We start from the raw sequence: 15417 nt of genomic DNA, 5'->3' as shown, positions 1-15417 counted from the left end.
ACACCAGAGCTGGGGATTCCGAGCCCACAGGCCGCTTCTCTGCCAAAAAGGCATGTGATCGCCCCCGAGCTCAAACGTTTAATTAGTATTTATTTATACTGGGTTATGAGAGAGCTTGCTTCCTAGAGTCCGTTGCCAAAGTTTTTACCTCGTTTCTCTTTCTCTTTTCTTTTACATTTAGTAATTGAGTATAGCCCTAAACTTAATTTTCCTTACCCTTTAGAGTTTGTGACCCGGGTTTTTATAGCAGCTGGTATAAAATTAACCTGTTACTTATTTTACTTCAGAGTTTTTTATACTTCAAATCCTTTTGTGCTGGCTTGCAGTGAGGCTGAGGAAATGCAGTAAAGCCACAGCAGCAATCCCAACGCCCCTCCAGCGCCTACGGGTACCAAGGCTGGGTCCTATAAATGTAAAACACCAGCAGGCCAACTAATACACTTTTATTGCTTTATCTCTATTTATATGAAGCACCTTTCCTTTAAAGGACCCAGGGATCTAATTACATGGTCATAGCCAAGGACTTAAGTATATAATAGATCCAATAATTTGCTATTAAGTACGTGGATATGCTAACTACTCGCATATCTTAGAAGCACCATGGAGAATCGAGTTAAAGACAGTGAAAATGAGGCCATCAAGGTGCAGACTTCTTTAGAAACTGCACTTGAATAATCACGGCTTTAATAAAGTATTTTATGCTTCAATACATTTATAATTGACCAGTGATTGTTTCTATGGGGTATAATACCCACTAATAAAAACCAAAGACTACGACCTTTATCACGTAATTAAATATCTTTAGTTCTATTATACAGATAGTTCAGAATGGAGTTTGTTTTGGGGGGAAGTGCTGCTTAATTTTTTTCAGATCATTTAACATAAGCAACCTTTTATATCTTTTCTCCCCGAGAAAAGGATAAGTGCTATGGATGTATACCTTTTCCTACTCCCAGCTTAGTAGAGTTCGATAGGTCTAATGTGCAAAAAATTACATTTTATTTATAAAGATGAAACTTGAAAGTATATATGATTACATCCTCATGCTCATACCCAATGCTTTTAAAGAAAAAAATGAAACAATGGGGAAAGAAATATTAAGAGTTACAGAGAGAATATTCTCCTTCCTGGAATCTGTCAAGTGATAAAACATAATAGGTTGAACAGTTTTAACTAAGGCAGCAATTTCATATATTTATTATATAATATGGCCATGGCTTAGTGCTCATAAATGCTAGATGTTTAATTGCTAATGGTAATGTATTTAGCTCGCTTCCTCTATCCAGGGCTGGAGACCTTTCCAGAGCAGAAGACTTGGAGCCTCTTTATGGTTGGCTAACAGAATGCTTCCTCGCAACCTCTAAGGGCGCTTCATCTGCAGAAATGGGTAGATCCTTGTGGGATGAGAGCGCCTTCCTGGCCAAACCACCATTTCCAAATTCTTTGGGAGAGAAGTTTAACCAGAAGGCGAAAACTCTTCAGAGGATGAGAGTTAAAATGAAGTGATTCTCAGTCTCAGAGAGTCTTGAGCCAGTAGGTTTCTCACAAGTGTTTTCTTACTAATAACAGTTGGAGACCTGAGGTTTGCACAAGGTGTCTTTAAAAAGTGATCAGAACAGAGAGCAGGGGCTCCTTCAATTACAGCATCATGCTGGTATGGCTTTTTGAGGGGAGCCGGGACACCATCTCACATGTATCTTATCTGTACCACAAAGCTTGTATGGTTGTGTTTTAAATGTCACCCAGGATGTGTGGAGAGAGACTGGGGAAAGCCTGCACTTATATAGCAAGTCGGGGTGCTCCATCTGCTTTTTGTAGATCATCCCCACTTTGTACTTGGAGAGTCAAGGCTTGAATAGCTTAATCAATTGTATCTTAGGTCACAGAAACCCAGGGATAGAGGTAGGTAGGTGTCTCAGACCCAGAACTCTGACTCCAGGCCCTGCCCTGTTCATCTGTCACCTGCCCTTCATCTGGCTGTGTCAGCTCGGCTGGGGCTGGCGGGGCTTTGGCTATGTGCCAAAGCTAACTGTCCATCACTAGGACCATTCACCGTGTTGTGGACCATTTCTTTTTGAGTCCTCATGTTTTACCCATTTCTAACTGGCCTTAGCATGTAGCAAGGGGTGTGAGTGTGTGAGGGGGGTGCTGGATGGGTGCCTTTTTCTCACATCTTTCTGCACTTCCCAACCTGATGGGGTGAGCAGTTAGGCAGTGGGGAGTCAGGCTGACCTAGATTTTAATTCCTAAACTGCCATCTACCAGCTGTGTATCCTTGGGAAACTCTTTGAGTTTTAGTTTTTTCCTTTGTAAAAACAAGACTATAAATATCTCTTCAGAGTTGTGACATAAATAAATTAATGTAGGTGAGTTATTGGTACACGATAAAGAGTGATAAATGTTTTTTTTTTTTCCTTTCCTTCTTTATTGCCTCCTCTGCATACTCCTCTTCTGAATACTTATATCTTTCTCATGTATTGAAGGGAAAGGTGGTCTATAGCAGCACAATATTAGTTGATTTCTTAGAAAATTCTAAATAGTAAAAACCTCATTAGCTTGAACTCTGTACGGCCTTGGTAGACACTTAGGCAGGGCCATTAGATTATCTCTTTGTTGCAGCTATAAAGAGAAAGTTTGCTAAACTAAAGTATGTTAATCAGGAAAGGCGAGGCTCATGCTGCAGTAATGAACAAGTCCAAATCACACAAGGTTATTTCTCATGGACATGAGCGCTGCTGTAGGTAAAGTGTCTCTCCAAGGCAGCCACTTCCATCTGGTGACTCAGTGGCCCCACTTGTTTCCGTCCAGTAGTTGTACCAGCTAATCATGGCCTCCACTCTCCCTGTGAACAAGGAAGAGAAATTGGAGAATTGCACAGAGGCTTCTTGCTGCCTCCATTGGAAAATAATGCTCATCTCCTCTTCTCATACTCTATTGGCCACAACTGGCTATGCGACCCTAACTATGCACAAAGGGACCGAGAAGTGTATCTTTTGTGTTTCCTGGAAGGAACAATATGAAGCAGGGTTAGGTGAACACATTATTGCCTCTGCCTCATCAAAGTAATCAGGAGTTTAGGGGAGAACACAATTTTAAAGCAGTTTCAAGTATATAAACATCTACTATTTATGTACATGAAAATAATTACAATACCAAAAACAAACATCAGTAGGTGAATGAATAAATAGTCCTATATCCATACAATGGAATGAATTGCTGGTATACACGACGGCATGGATAAATCTCAAAAGAATATGCTGAGTGAAAGAAGCCAAATACCAGGGAATTCTACTGTATAAATCCATTTATGTAAAATACTAAAATATGTAAACAAATCCACAGTGATAGCAAATCAGTGGTTGCCTGGAGGTGGGTGGATAGATGGAGGGCGGACCACAAAAGGGAAACCGGGTGTAACGGAAATGTCTCGATGTTGGAGCAATGTCACAGGTGTATGCATATGCCAAAACATACCAAATTTTATACTTGAAAATGTGCCGTTTATATCCTCCAATAATACCTCCATAAAGCTGAAAAAATTAAGATACCGATTAAAATTATTTTATGTAGTATTTACTCCTGAAGCACTTATTTGTCTCTGTTGGGTTTTCTCTGTATTTAAAAGCCATACAACGGAATTTCAGTGTATTGAAATTCAGTATATTGAAATTCAGCATTCCATTGATTACCTCTCCTGTGCACTCCCGACTCACCAAAGAGACCATTGCCCAGGGCTTCGCAGTGAAGAGAAAAGTCAGATTCAGTTCCTGGCAAACCATTTGCTGGCTGTTGGGCCTGGGGCAACTTATTGAACTTCGGAGATACTAACATATCACCTCACAGAACTGTCTTGCGAGTAGGTGTCAAACCCCTTCCTAGAGCCCGCGGGAGAGGCGGCTCAAACTTAGTCGCTGCCGGGTGTCTTGCCACCTTCCTGCTGTTCCATTTGAAACTTCGCATTACGGTTGTTCCTCTGGTTTTGAAAATGGTGCATCTTCGCTGTTTTCTAGGCTCTGTGCTAAATGTGAACAGAACTTAAGGGGTTCCCACGAAACTCAGTAACCAAAATAAATAAAATTTCAAAAAATCAAATTTAACATAAATATTCATGAGGATCGAGACAGCGAAAATTTAAATGAAGACAGGCTCAGTTTCATTCCGATTCCTCTTCGAGTCCTTCTCTCAATTCTGGAAATTCTTACCGAATCTGATTCCCTCACAGCCAAGGTATTAAATATAAATGTCCCTGGAATAAATGAGTTAACATCTTAAGGCTTTTAATTATTTCTTCAAGAGCAGGGGATGAGGGAACTGCGGACAGACTGTTCGTCCCTGTGGCTGGGTAGGAAGGACAACGGTGGGAGGTGGTGTAACGTGTGGGAGCACACAGGGCTTGAAAGTAGACCCCCGAGTTTTAACTCTTTTTTTTTCCTGCCCCCTCACGTGGACTTCTGTGATAGGTCGTGGATCCCAGCATCCCTGGAATGGGGAGGGGATAGTAGTGCAGGGGTTTAAGAGTATAAACCTTGCTACCTTGTCCCTGGGTTCAAATCCTAGCCCAGCCACTTATTAGCTGTGTGACCTCGAATTTCTTATCAGAGGGGATAAGAAGGGATGGATACCAGTATTCACTTCAGAGGATGGATTGTGTGAATCAGACAGCTTAACACAAGGAAGGTTGGTAACCAGACCTTGACAGAGTAAGCACTCAGTAAATATTTGCTGCTATTCTTATCACCACAATTTTAAGGATACAATTTTTCAATGTTCATAAGAGCCCTTTTGTTGGCTATACAATCCCATTGTCAGCTATTATTATCTCATGGTCTAAAACTGCATCTAAAATTGATTCTTTGGTCACCTCTCCCGCTGGCTGAATTTTGGTCGAGCCCAATGAATTGCAAAGGACAAGCTCTCAGTCTGACAGATCATGACTAAATGGAAGCATATCAATCTCTAATGAAGACAAGAGGTAGGTCAGCTTGCTCAAAAAACAGCCCCACTGATGCAAATGGCTTTTTCCACATCCAATTCTGGCCTTCCCCTCCTTTGAAGACAGCCCTTGTAACCTCCTTTGCATAACTGAATCTTTAAAAGTTTACAGACCCATAAAAGAAAGCAGCTAAAAGGGAACCACTCAGATGAAACTGTGAGAGTTTCTGAGGCGGAAGACTTAACGTTGATCAGAAACTAAAGCTGAACTTTTGAAACTGTGCAGGGATACTCAGGTGCCGGGTTTTTGTTTTGTTACATTTTTGTACTTTGAACATTTCCTTCAATAGGGGGGAAAAAAAGAGGCAGTGAGGTTTTTCTGGGGCCAGCTCTTCTCTATAGATCTTGAAAAATAACCCTTAGAATAGAATTTATAATTAAATCCCTATAGATTTATATTTCCCCATCAAGGGACTACAAACTAAAAACTCAGTAATGATAAGGAGGGTTTCTTAGGGCAGAAATAAAAACTATAGATGTACTGACTGCATCTCATTATACAAACACATATGTGGAAATTTAAGAAGTGGGAACTTCTGAAAGAATGATTGCACTGTATTAGGTAGAAATTTGAGAAATTTCTTTGAATTTTAATTTCTAAGTCCTGGAAGAGTTGAAACACTTATTTTAAACAAAAAATCAGCTGGATTTTCTTTCTAAGTGAGGACAAACACAAGCCTTCCTTTGCCGGCAGGCAATGTTACCTTCCCTCCCAACCCCCCCACTTTCTGGGACCAGCTGGACTAAACACTGGGGCCCAGCCTCTCCAGGGGAGGAGAAGCAAGCAAAATGGCCCCTGCCTTGGTGAGGTGGTTGGGTGAGCACTCTCAGAGAACACCGGAAAAAACTGGGAACATCGGGCTTCACTTACTGTCTCGTCCTTTGCTCAGCCTACAACATCAATTCATAAAAAAGCACAAGGTGGTTTGTGGATCACTGAAGGGTTATGAATAACTAGAGAAAATTGCCTCAGAGGAGAAAAGCATTTAAATACGGTGCTTAATGTGAACGTTTCCAGAGTCCAAGGGAAAAGAAAAAAAGTCGGCCTTCAGAAAGGTCCCCACACGGGTGGAGGCTAATTTATGGCCTTGTTCTATCGCCTTGGGTTCACCCTTCATTTGATCTCTCCATTATAGTCACCTCTGTACAAAATCGCTCCACTTCCAACCTCCTTAGGGAAGAAAACCTCACCTGCTACCTCAGGAGTTGGTCTTGCCCCAACTTGTGCAGAAACAGAGCAAATAACCCTGAGCGATGCTTTTCCCCTAGTTGAGTTCTGTGTGGTCTGGAACACGTGAGGGAGTTGCTTTGGCACCCCAGGTTGCTCTCGAATTCTGTTAGTGAGGTCAAGCTATGCCTCTTATTCTTTTTGGATTTCACTGCATGGCTCAGCTGTGAACAGGATTTACACCATCATAACAGCATAAATACTAAATGTTGACTCAGCCCCAAATTGTGAAGTAACTATTGGGAAGACGGGAGAGGGAGGCTGTTTGTACGTGGCGGAGGGGGTGGTGGGGGCTGGTACCTGGAGGGGCAGGTAAGATATAACTATACTACTACATCCTCGCTTTCTGCCACAGAAAGGAACAAAATGATATCTGAAATGGAAAAATCAAGAATAACAATATTAACATAGTACTAGAAATATAAGTATAAACACCAAAAGAAATAGCTAGAAGATTTGAAAGAGTTTGCCTGTGGAGAGCAGTATGTCAAGATAGGCAGGGTGTGTTAGGAGACTGCTGCGTTTCATCATTAATTAGTACTTAATTCAAAAGTAAACAAATGTGCGCTTCTGAAACAAAAATAAATTAAAAACCAAGCCATCCCCCTCTCTTGAGGGTCAGCTTTGAAGTTACTCCTTGTCTTTTGGGCCACATCAAATTCATAGACGGGTTGTGTGCTCTACTTCTCCCCAAAGTTCCTTAGGGAGAACACGGATCAGTGGGTTTGGTCATGCTGTTGGGGGTTATCCAAGACTGGTGGCTCATTAGAACACCTTAGCAGTAGAACACAGCGATGAAGATAACTTGTCACCGTTTGTCTTTTATGGGCTGCCATCCATTATGACCTGAAGAATGGTGACTTGGTTTATAACAAAATACAGTATGAAGTCAGTGTGCAATATTAGGAACTTCCTAGCAAGGGGAATGGAGAAGAATACTCTGAAATACTTCTCCCACCCGCAGAGTATTTTCTAGAGAAAGCCCAGGAGGGGTGTCTGGAGGGGACACCTGCCTGCCATTCTGTCCCATTCTAAGATATTAGGTCGTTCTAGAAAAAAAAGTTTCAACTTTGTTAATTGTGCTGCTGCATTCACAACCCTTTTACCCACAGTATGAAAATTCATTGACGATTCAGTGCCAACTTTCCGCCCACACCCTTCTCACAGGTACAGGACACTTGTCAACTATGAAACTGGAAGCCACTACCCAGCATATATTTACTTTATACTCTATTTGTCATTGTTACTGCCTATTTAAAAAAAAAAAAAAAAAAGAAATGTACCGATGTCACTCAAAAGCAATAATAATAAATCTGCCTGGTTTGGCATTAGTGTCATTGTAAAAGTCTTTTGATGTTCTGGAGTTCTCTGTTACGCAGGAAATGGCCCAGCTCTGAACTCACTGAGGAAGCACGAAAAGTCAAAGACAAGTTTTTGAGTAAGTGCAGCATGTCTGAGCTGTTCATATAACCTTTGAAATACATGAATCAGCTATCTCAGTGAAAAGCCAAGATTAATTACAGGGTGTGGAGCCAAGAGTCAGACCGTGGTTCCAAGCCCAGTTCCATCGTATGAGCTGTGTACAACCTTGGGCAAGTTATTTAATCCCTCTGGGTATCGGTTTCCTCCTCTCTAAAATGGGTTTGATATCTGGAGCACTTAGGATGCTTTCGGTGCAGCAGAAAATCCAACCGAACTGGCTTCAACAGTAAGGAAATTTATGGGTTCATCTATCTGGAAGTCTATAAATTGTGAGGTTTGAAGACCTCACATTGATGTCTTCAAGGACATAGGTTCTGTCTGACTCTATGTTGCTGTCCACAGCATTGGTTTCATTCTCATGGGGTTCCCTTCAGGATCACAGGATGAGAGCCAGAAGCGATCAGGTTTTCTTGCCAGAAGCAATTCTGGTTTTCTTATTTACATCAAGCTGAAGACAGAAACTAGCTTTACTTGTGGCTTTCTCTTTAGCCCAAGGGGTGGGATGGGATGATTCAGAAGCCCCAATAACTTTCCCCCGAATCTCAGGGAGACATATTGGTCATAAGCTTATTTCTGACCCAATCGCTGCTAAGGGGATGAGATTACTCTGATTGGCTGAGATTACCCAGGACTGCCCAGATCTGACATTTACATCTCAAACCCTACGGCTGCCCCACAACAGAGCGGACTGGAGTAGCCAGAGGGAGGACAGCCCCAATGCCTGTAACATCTATGTCCCGCACAAGGTCACTGGGAAGAGTAAACAAGAGGACACCTGGGATGGTGGGCAAACAACGGAAGTCATTTCCTTTCCCATGAGTTTCAGTCCTCCGAAGAAAATGAAACACTTTTCTGGGAGGGAGAAAATTAACTATATCATTTGTATGGCATGTCTTGCCAGGTTGGGCTCTTAGAAAGCATTCCAATCACCCCAGTGGAGACACTACAACCCGACTGGCCAGAGGCACAGTGAGGTCCAGGCTGAACTGCCCGGCAGAGTCTGCCTGGAACTGAAATGCCAGCGTTGGGGTCTTCCCCCGAGGCTCAGGGTCAGGCCTCTGTGGTAGGCACATAATAGTGGTGTCTGAGCCAACTTCTTTCTAAGCCACCGTGCAGGGGTGGCCACATGCTCCAGCTCTGCTTAATGAGACAGAAGAGGAGGCTACTCCTCTTATGCGAGGCTCCCAGGAAGGTTTTTGTTTTAATAGAGATGCTGCCACACTCTTGCTGATGGCAGCTGTGATGGCTGCAATTATCTCTAGGCCATGACGGCATACCCAAGGTACAGGAGTGACACCTGCCCTAATGCCAGCAGATGCCCACCTAATACAAACACTTACTGGATTAAGCCATAGTGATGGTCATGAAATCGCACCACTCAGATCTCCTGCTGCAGGGAGCATAACGGGAGTCTCTGCTGCTTCTCTATGGATCCATCACTCCATCACGCCCATGCGAGGCCACATCTCCCACAGGCTGTTCCTGGCCAGCGACTGAGCGGGACCCATGAGCCAGTGTAGGCTCATTCTTGAGAGAAATGGGCATTCTCTAGTGGGCAACGCTGGATCAAACGCTCTCCCCGTCAACCTACCAAAACTTTTTGGAGCTGCACTGTAGTCCGAGACTTTCCACTCTTCTTCCTACCTGCTCCTTCTTTTCTTCACAGACTTCAGACCCACGTCAGGCCTTCCCTGGCTCCCTCCTCTTGAACCTCTACTAGCAGTGCTCCACTGAATCTCTGCTCATCAACGTCTGTCCTGGCATCTGCCTCTCGGAAGACCCAAACGAACGCAGCATGCCTGCTTTACATGCAGAAGGTCTTGGGTTGGGCCTCAGGTGGAGCCATGCGCCATACCCCGGGTGCTCCAGGCCTCGGGTGCACGCTGCGAGCTAGCCTACGCCTGCCTTCAGAGATCCAGTTCTTAAGGGGAAACAGCAACATCTATAGGTCAGGGGTGGAAACAGGGTGGGGTGCGGGGAGGGGTCCATGGCCTCTGAAGCATGTGAGAAACAGCTCTGTAAATCAGTCCAAGATTAAAACATCCCACTTTTACTGAAAAAGCTTTACCTGAAGCCAAAACGGTTGACCCACGGCTTCCCACTGAACTGATATTGCTCATTTAAGCTCACTCAGAACAGCTGGAGGACTTCAGGCTCCACCCTCCCCACCTCTGTTACTCCCGATGCTTCCCCCTCCCCCTCCGGGACCGGGCCTGCCCCGCAGGAAGGGAGCCTTGCGGTGAGAAAGGGCCCATGGAGGGAAAGACAATGCTCCGTAGCAGGGACCTTTTTTGTTGTTGTTACTTAAAAAACATTTTTTTTTTGCAGCTTTATTGAAATATAATAGACAATTAGTTGCTCATATTTACAGGGTACAATTCAATGCTTTTTTTTTTTTTTTTCCAGTTCTAGTTGGTAGACAATGTATCAGTTTCAGTGGCACAGCTGTGTTTAAGGTCGACTGCATCGCAGAAGGATGTGCCTCTTGCCACCTCCTTGATCAGCTGAACCACCCCCACTCCTCTTCCCTAGGGTGGATCCAGCGGGAGGAGACGCAGGAGAAACTTCTCCAGGGCCTCAGGGGAGAGATGCCTGTTTCGTGAGCTGGCGGCATTGAGGGGAAGGAGATGGGAGAGGATGTACCCTCCTTCACAGCTGTATTCGTGTAATCAATATGTTAGATCCAAAAGGTGGGAGAGCCAGAAATGACCATGGCTCACTCTGCCCTGAATTAGCCACCAGTTCAGTGGTGCTGAAAAGACAGGCTTCAGAATGACGCCGATGACAGACAGGTCCTGACTTTATGGGTGGTGCAGACACAGCTAGAGGCTCTGGCTCTGGGCACAGAGACATTGCGGGCTCCGCCGGCCGTTTCCTGTCCACCTTTTGCTGTCGCCCTGATTTACTCTCCTGTTGATTTTAAGTAATTTTGTCTATATATTTCAAATCCTTTCTGGAACAAAGTATGGGCTGTATAGCTAAGCATATAAGCTCTTCATGTGAATACGTGTATGACATTAGGGTCAAACTACCTGGGTTCGACAATCGGTTTTGTTATTTCTCACTGTGTGACCTTACCCAAGTCTGTGTCTCAGTTTCCTCATCTGTAAAATGGACAAATGACCCCACAGTGTGGAGGCCAGGGTTCAGCGAGCTTTCCTGAGCTGGCCCGTGACAGGCCTAGCACAGTGAGCCCCTTGCATATGCTAGTTACCGTTTTTATTTTTGCAGGCACACCCGGTGCCTATCCCCACCCCCACGGACGCCTGCTGAAGGGAAGAGTGAGGCAGGACTTCCACAAGGCGGCACATAAACAACCATTACTGGTGGACCAATGGAATGTCTTTGCTGAATCTTGGACTAGACCGGCCAGAGGGGAAAGCCAGTCTGGAGAGCATGATTGCAGGCAGTCAGGGGAAGGTTGGACCAAAAGTATGTTTCCAGAGGCAGGAGAGCGCTCCCTTGGGAACACCTGGAGAGCGGTAGAGTGGGGTTCGGGGGTCATGGAGGTGGTGTGGGTGCGAGAGGAGGTCATTAAGAGGAGGATTTGAGAGCAAAGCGTGGACCAAAGACACTGGTGAGTTCTCTCACACATCCCAATTGGGAGGCGGTGCCTCCGTGCCCTAATGAGGTTCAGGCGTGAAAAGCCAGGCATCATATCCGGTTTCTGGAACCAGCTGCCCCAAGCGGAGATGCAGTACCCTGCACCCAAGAAAGACAGACTGCAGTCTCTCTGACTGCTGAATTTAACCAGGAAACAGGGAGAATCCTCTTTAAAATATGCAAAGTGCCTTGGAAGAAAGAAAAGCAACCCAGATCTCAGCGGTAATTCTGTTGCTAATTCTGTCTCAGGTATTATGTATAAAGAACACGAACAACTGGGAGTGTTGCGAGTTTCTCCAAAGCCTAGAAATTCAATCAAAGCTCCCCCAGCTAGAGTAACCGGCCCCTCTTGTTTGATGTGCACATTATAACTAGATTTTTCATTACTGTGAAGTAGGAATTTACAAGCTGCCAATGCATATCTAAGAGTGTCAAGTGAGAAGCAACTTGAACACACACATATACTTTAAGCTATTTCCAATGTCTTCCGGAAATAAAAACACCTATAAAAACTCAGTTTAAGATCACAAAAACCCTTTAAAAGCCCTACCTGGGATATTGGAGGCTTCTATCTTTTCTGGATATGGCCAATTATATAACTTCCTCCACCGTAAATCACAAGGAACAGAGTTGAGCAGATGAATCACACTCTTTTAACAGTAATGACAAGACATAAATTACCATAAAGACTTTCAATCCCCCAATTTCAAAGTGCTGCAGTTTGATAGAATGTGCTTGTCTCCTTTCCCACCTGTTATTCACAAAATGCTGTTTTAGAAACACATGTGCTTTGACAACAGGGATTCAAATGAAAAACAAATCCCTGTTCTCCAACCAGAGACGGGCGGAACGGGGGCAGCCAGGTCTTCCAATTTTTCAGGAGAAGCTGGAAATATCAATTTCTTTAAAGAGTAAAATTTCCTGATTTTTATTTTTATTTATTTATTTATTTTTAGGCAAGGCAACCCTTGGTTGACCTCACAGATTCCAAGGACCTTGTCATCTTACAATCCCTTCTTTTTATTTTTACTTTTTACGCCTACAGCACCTGGTCTTCCTAGGTAGTCTCCCATCTAAGTACTAACCAGGCCCGACCCTGCTTAGCTCAGATGAGATCGGGCTTGTTCAGGGTGGCATGGCTGTAGACAAAATTTCCTGATTTTTTAAATGTTGGAAACTAATTACAATTTCTATCAGAAGACAGTGGAATCAACCAGACATACCTGGGGCTGAGTGTCCAGTGTGTGACCTCTGTCTAGAGCTTCTGGTTCTTGGGTACTTCCACCTTCCTGTCCCCAGAACCCTGGGCACACGTCACCACGTCCAAACCCTGCTCTGGCGCCTCAGACCTGGTGGGCTTCCCAGCGCTCCTCCCGGCATCTGAGGCCTTCACGTTCCTTCCAGAGGTTCTAGTTTTCCTGGCCCCCTAGGTCTCAGGTTTTCCTCCTTTAGGTACACTTGCTCGGCTGTCGTTACAAAACACCACACACCTGGTGGTTTAAACAAAAGAATTTTTTTTTCTCCAGTTCTGGAGGCTGCAGTTTCAAGATGAATGCGTCTTCAGAGCTGTGTTCTCCTTGGCTTGCAGGCTCCTCTTGCTGCTTTTTCACATGGTTTTAGCCCTCTGTGCATGGGCACCCCTGGCGTCTGTGTGTCCTCAGTTCCTTTATTAGAAGGATATCAGTCAGATTGGAGTAGCTCCCACCCTTAAGGCCTCATTTTATTTTAATCACCTTTTTAAAGGCTTCTTATGCAAATGCAGTCACATTCAGAGGTACTGGCGGTTAGGGCTTCAACATTCATACCTGTGGGTGGCACAATTCTCTCCATTATACCCCCCACCTCAGCCCTGCCCCGATTCTCAATTTTTCCCCAAAGGTGAGGAGATTGAGAATATGAGCGTGCCTCACCTGTTGAATTTCCAGAGAAGAATGTTTCCAGAGGACCTAAAACCAGATCACTCCCTCACTAAACTCGGACCACTGAACTGATGTCTTCAGAACTGTCTTGAACCCTCAGACAACTCCACACAGCCTCTTCCACCCCACCCGCCTCATCTGCGGGTCTGGTATTTCCAAATGGAAGTCATAAGCCTCCTATTTCATAACTCCGAAGATGGCCGCCAACAATCCCTCCCAGTCCAGAAGGAGCACATTGCTCCTCCCATCAAGAGCTGTAGCCTCCTTGCCCACCTCTTGAATCTGAATTGATCCTTGTGACTTGATTTGACTGACAGGATGCGGTGAGGGTGACATTTATCTTTACAGCTCCTGCAACACCATGGTAATCAGTGTGTGTTAAGTCCCAGTGACTTCCACTCTGTCTAAAACACTAATTTGGAAGGAGAGACCTGGATTCAGGCCCTGGTTCTCCTACTCTCTGGCTGTGTGACGCTGGTCAAACCAGTAAAGGAGGTCTCAATTTCCTCATACTCAGAATAAGACTATCAATATTCTTACAACAATAATTACTACGACTACGACTATGACTACTACTACTACTACTACTACTACTACTACTACCACCACCACTACCACTACTACTAATTACTACTACTTTCTACTTCAAAGGATTGTGTTAAAATAAAGTTTAGAAAAGGAATGTGAAAACCCTATAAACTGAAAAATTCAAAAATGATATTACTATTAAAGATCCTTTTGCCTATCTTGCATTCTCTTTATCATTTCAGGATGTAAGTGTTCCTTACTTATACAGGGGCAAGGTCATCCACAAGAAGTTGAGAGACTTCGGTTTTAGTTTATCTCTATTAGTTATTGACTCTGGGCCTTGGGAAAAATCACTTAATTTTTCGGCTTCCGCAGAGGTTATAGTTTTAGCGGTCTATGATTTTTTACAACGCTTTACTTCTAAATGTTTTGCAGAATAGCTGCCAGGCATTTGGGACAGCTGCACACTCACCTGTGGCTGAGATGTAAACGGCCATGGAAATTAGGCAAAATTTTAAAAATTATGTTCAATAAATTATATTCATATCTACATACTACAATCTTATATAGGTAAAAAAAAATATTGGAAGCTCTGTAAATTTATTAAAGCACATCATTAGAGTTATGTTGATGTTTTAAATAATTAATTCACAACTTATCGGACTCAGGCACTGCTATCCCAGAGGAACAAGTATGGCATAGATTATTAAATACTATGGTGGTGTTTTTTCCAAATCAATATTTCCTAAATATAATTAGTTTTTAAAAAACGGATCTGACACAATAACTGTTTAAGTAGAGAATTATCTTTCTATTTTAAAATGTTACATTTGACTGCCTTTAGATTTAAAACTGTATTCTTTCTCAAACTGAAACTTCAAAATTGTTGCTGATGCGATGGAATGTCTTAATTCGGTTCTTTGTCTATTGGGCTCTGTTTCTTGGGGAAGAAAATGCATTCTTTTGAGACTATAAAGCTTGCTATGACCCTGCTGTGTTATGAATAATTTGTGCTATCCAGAAACAGTACATGATTTGAAAATACCATTTTAAAGACATCATTTGTTGTCTGACTACCATTTCCTATTTCATACAAAAATTGGAAAATTGGAATAGCAAATCTGTTCTCTTGAGACTTATATCCTCATTTGTTTCATGTCTCCTTCCAGCTCGAAAATGCCGTATGTCACATATTCACGGTATAAAATGAACGTGCGCTACCAGCATGCTGTTTTGATAACTTTGCAGGGGAGGAGGTGGCAATATATGACATCGTTTGAAATTTTAACGGTCACCAGGAGTTTGCATTAAGCGACTGCTGCTTTCAGGTATCACTCACAAGTCATTATCTCCCATCCTCTTAGTCCTTATGATATTCTTAGCTCTCAATCCTCCCAAATAAAGTGGTCAAGGGTTCATCTATACAATTAAATATAGAGGTAAAAAAAAAAAAAAAAAAAAGTCCCTGTAAGGCAGGCCTTCCGGAATGGTGCAGTAAGGAGTTCAGCAGACCCTCTCTCCAGCAAAATAATAATTTAACTGGTGAAAATTATAACAACAACAACAACAACAACAACAATAATTTAAAGTCTCTGGAAATTGTTTAAAGGTCATTTAGTAAATGGAGAAAAGTCATTCATGAAAATCTATCAAACCTTAAAAAGA

The 15417-nt window shown here is 43.3% G+C and overlaps 1 long non-coding RNA gene across 4 annotated transcripts in view; it reads right to left on the bottom strand.

Annotated features, from left to right (window-relative positions):
* Positions 1-12997, bottom strand: part of LOC107500095 — a 65460-nt gene extending 52463 nt beyond the window's left edge. For 2 of the 4 annotated variants that reach the window (XR_001594425.2, XR_001594427.2), the window contains exon 1: positions 12529-12997. This is a non-coding gene — a long non-coding RNA (uncharacterized LOC107500095). The remainder of the gene's footprint in view (positions 1-12528) is intronic. The other 2 variants (XR_001594424.2, XR_001594426.2) reach the window with 1 other exon arrangement.
* Between the last annotated feature and the right edge of the window lie 2420 nt (positions 12998-15417).

This window comes from Rousettus aegyptiacus, unplaced genomic scaffold, assembly GCF_014176215.1.
Source record: "Rousettus aegyptiacus isolate mRouAeg1 unplaced genomic scaffold, mRouAeg1.p scaffold_m13_p_4, whole genome shotgun sequence".
NCBI lineage: Eukaryota > Metazoa > Chordata > Mammalia > Chiroptera > Pteropodidae > Rousettus > Rousettus aegyptiacus.
This window is presented reverse-complemented; position numbering and strand designations above follow the sequence as displayed.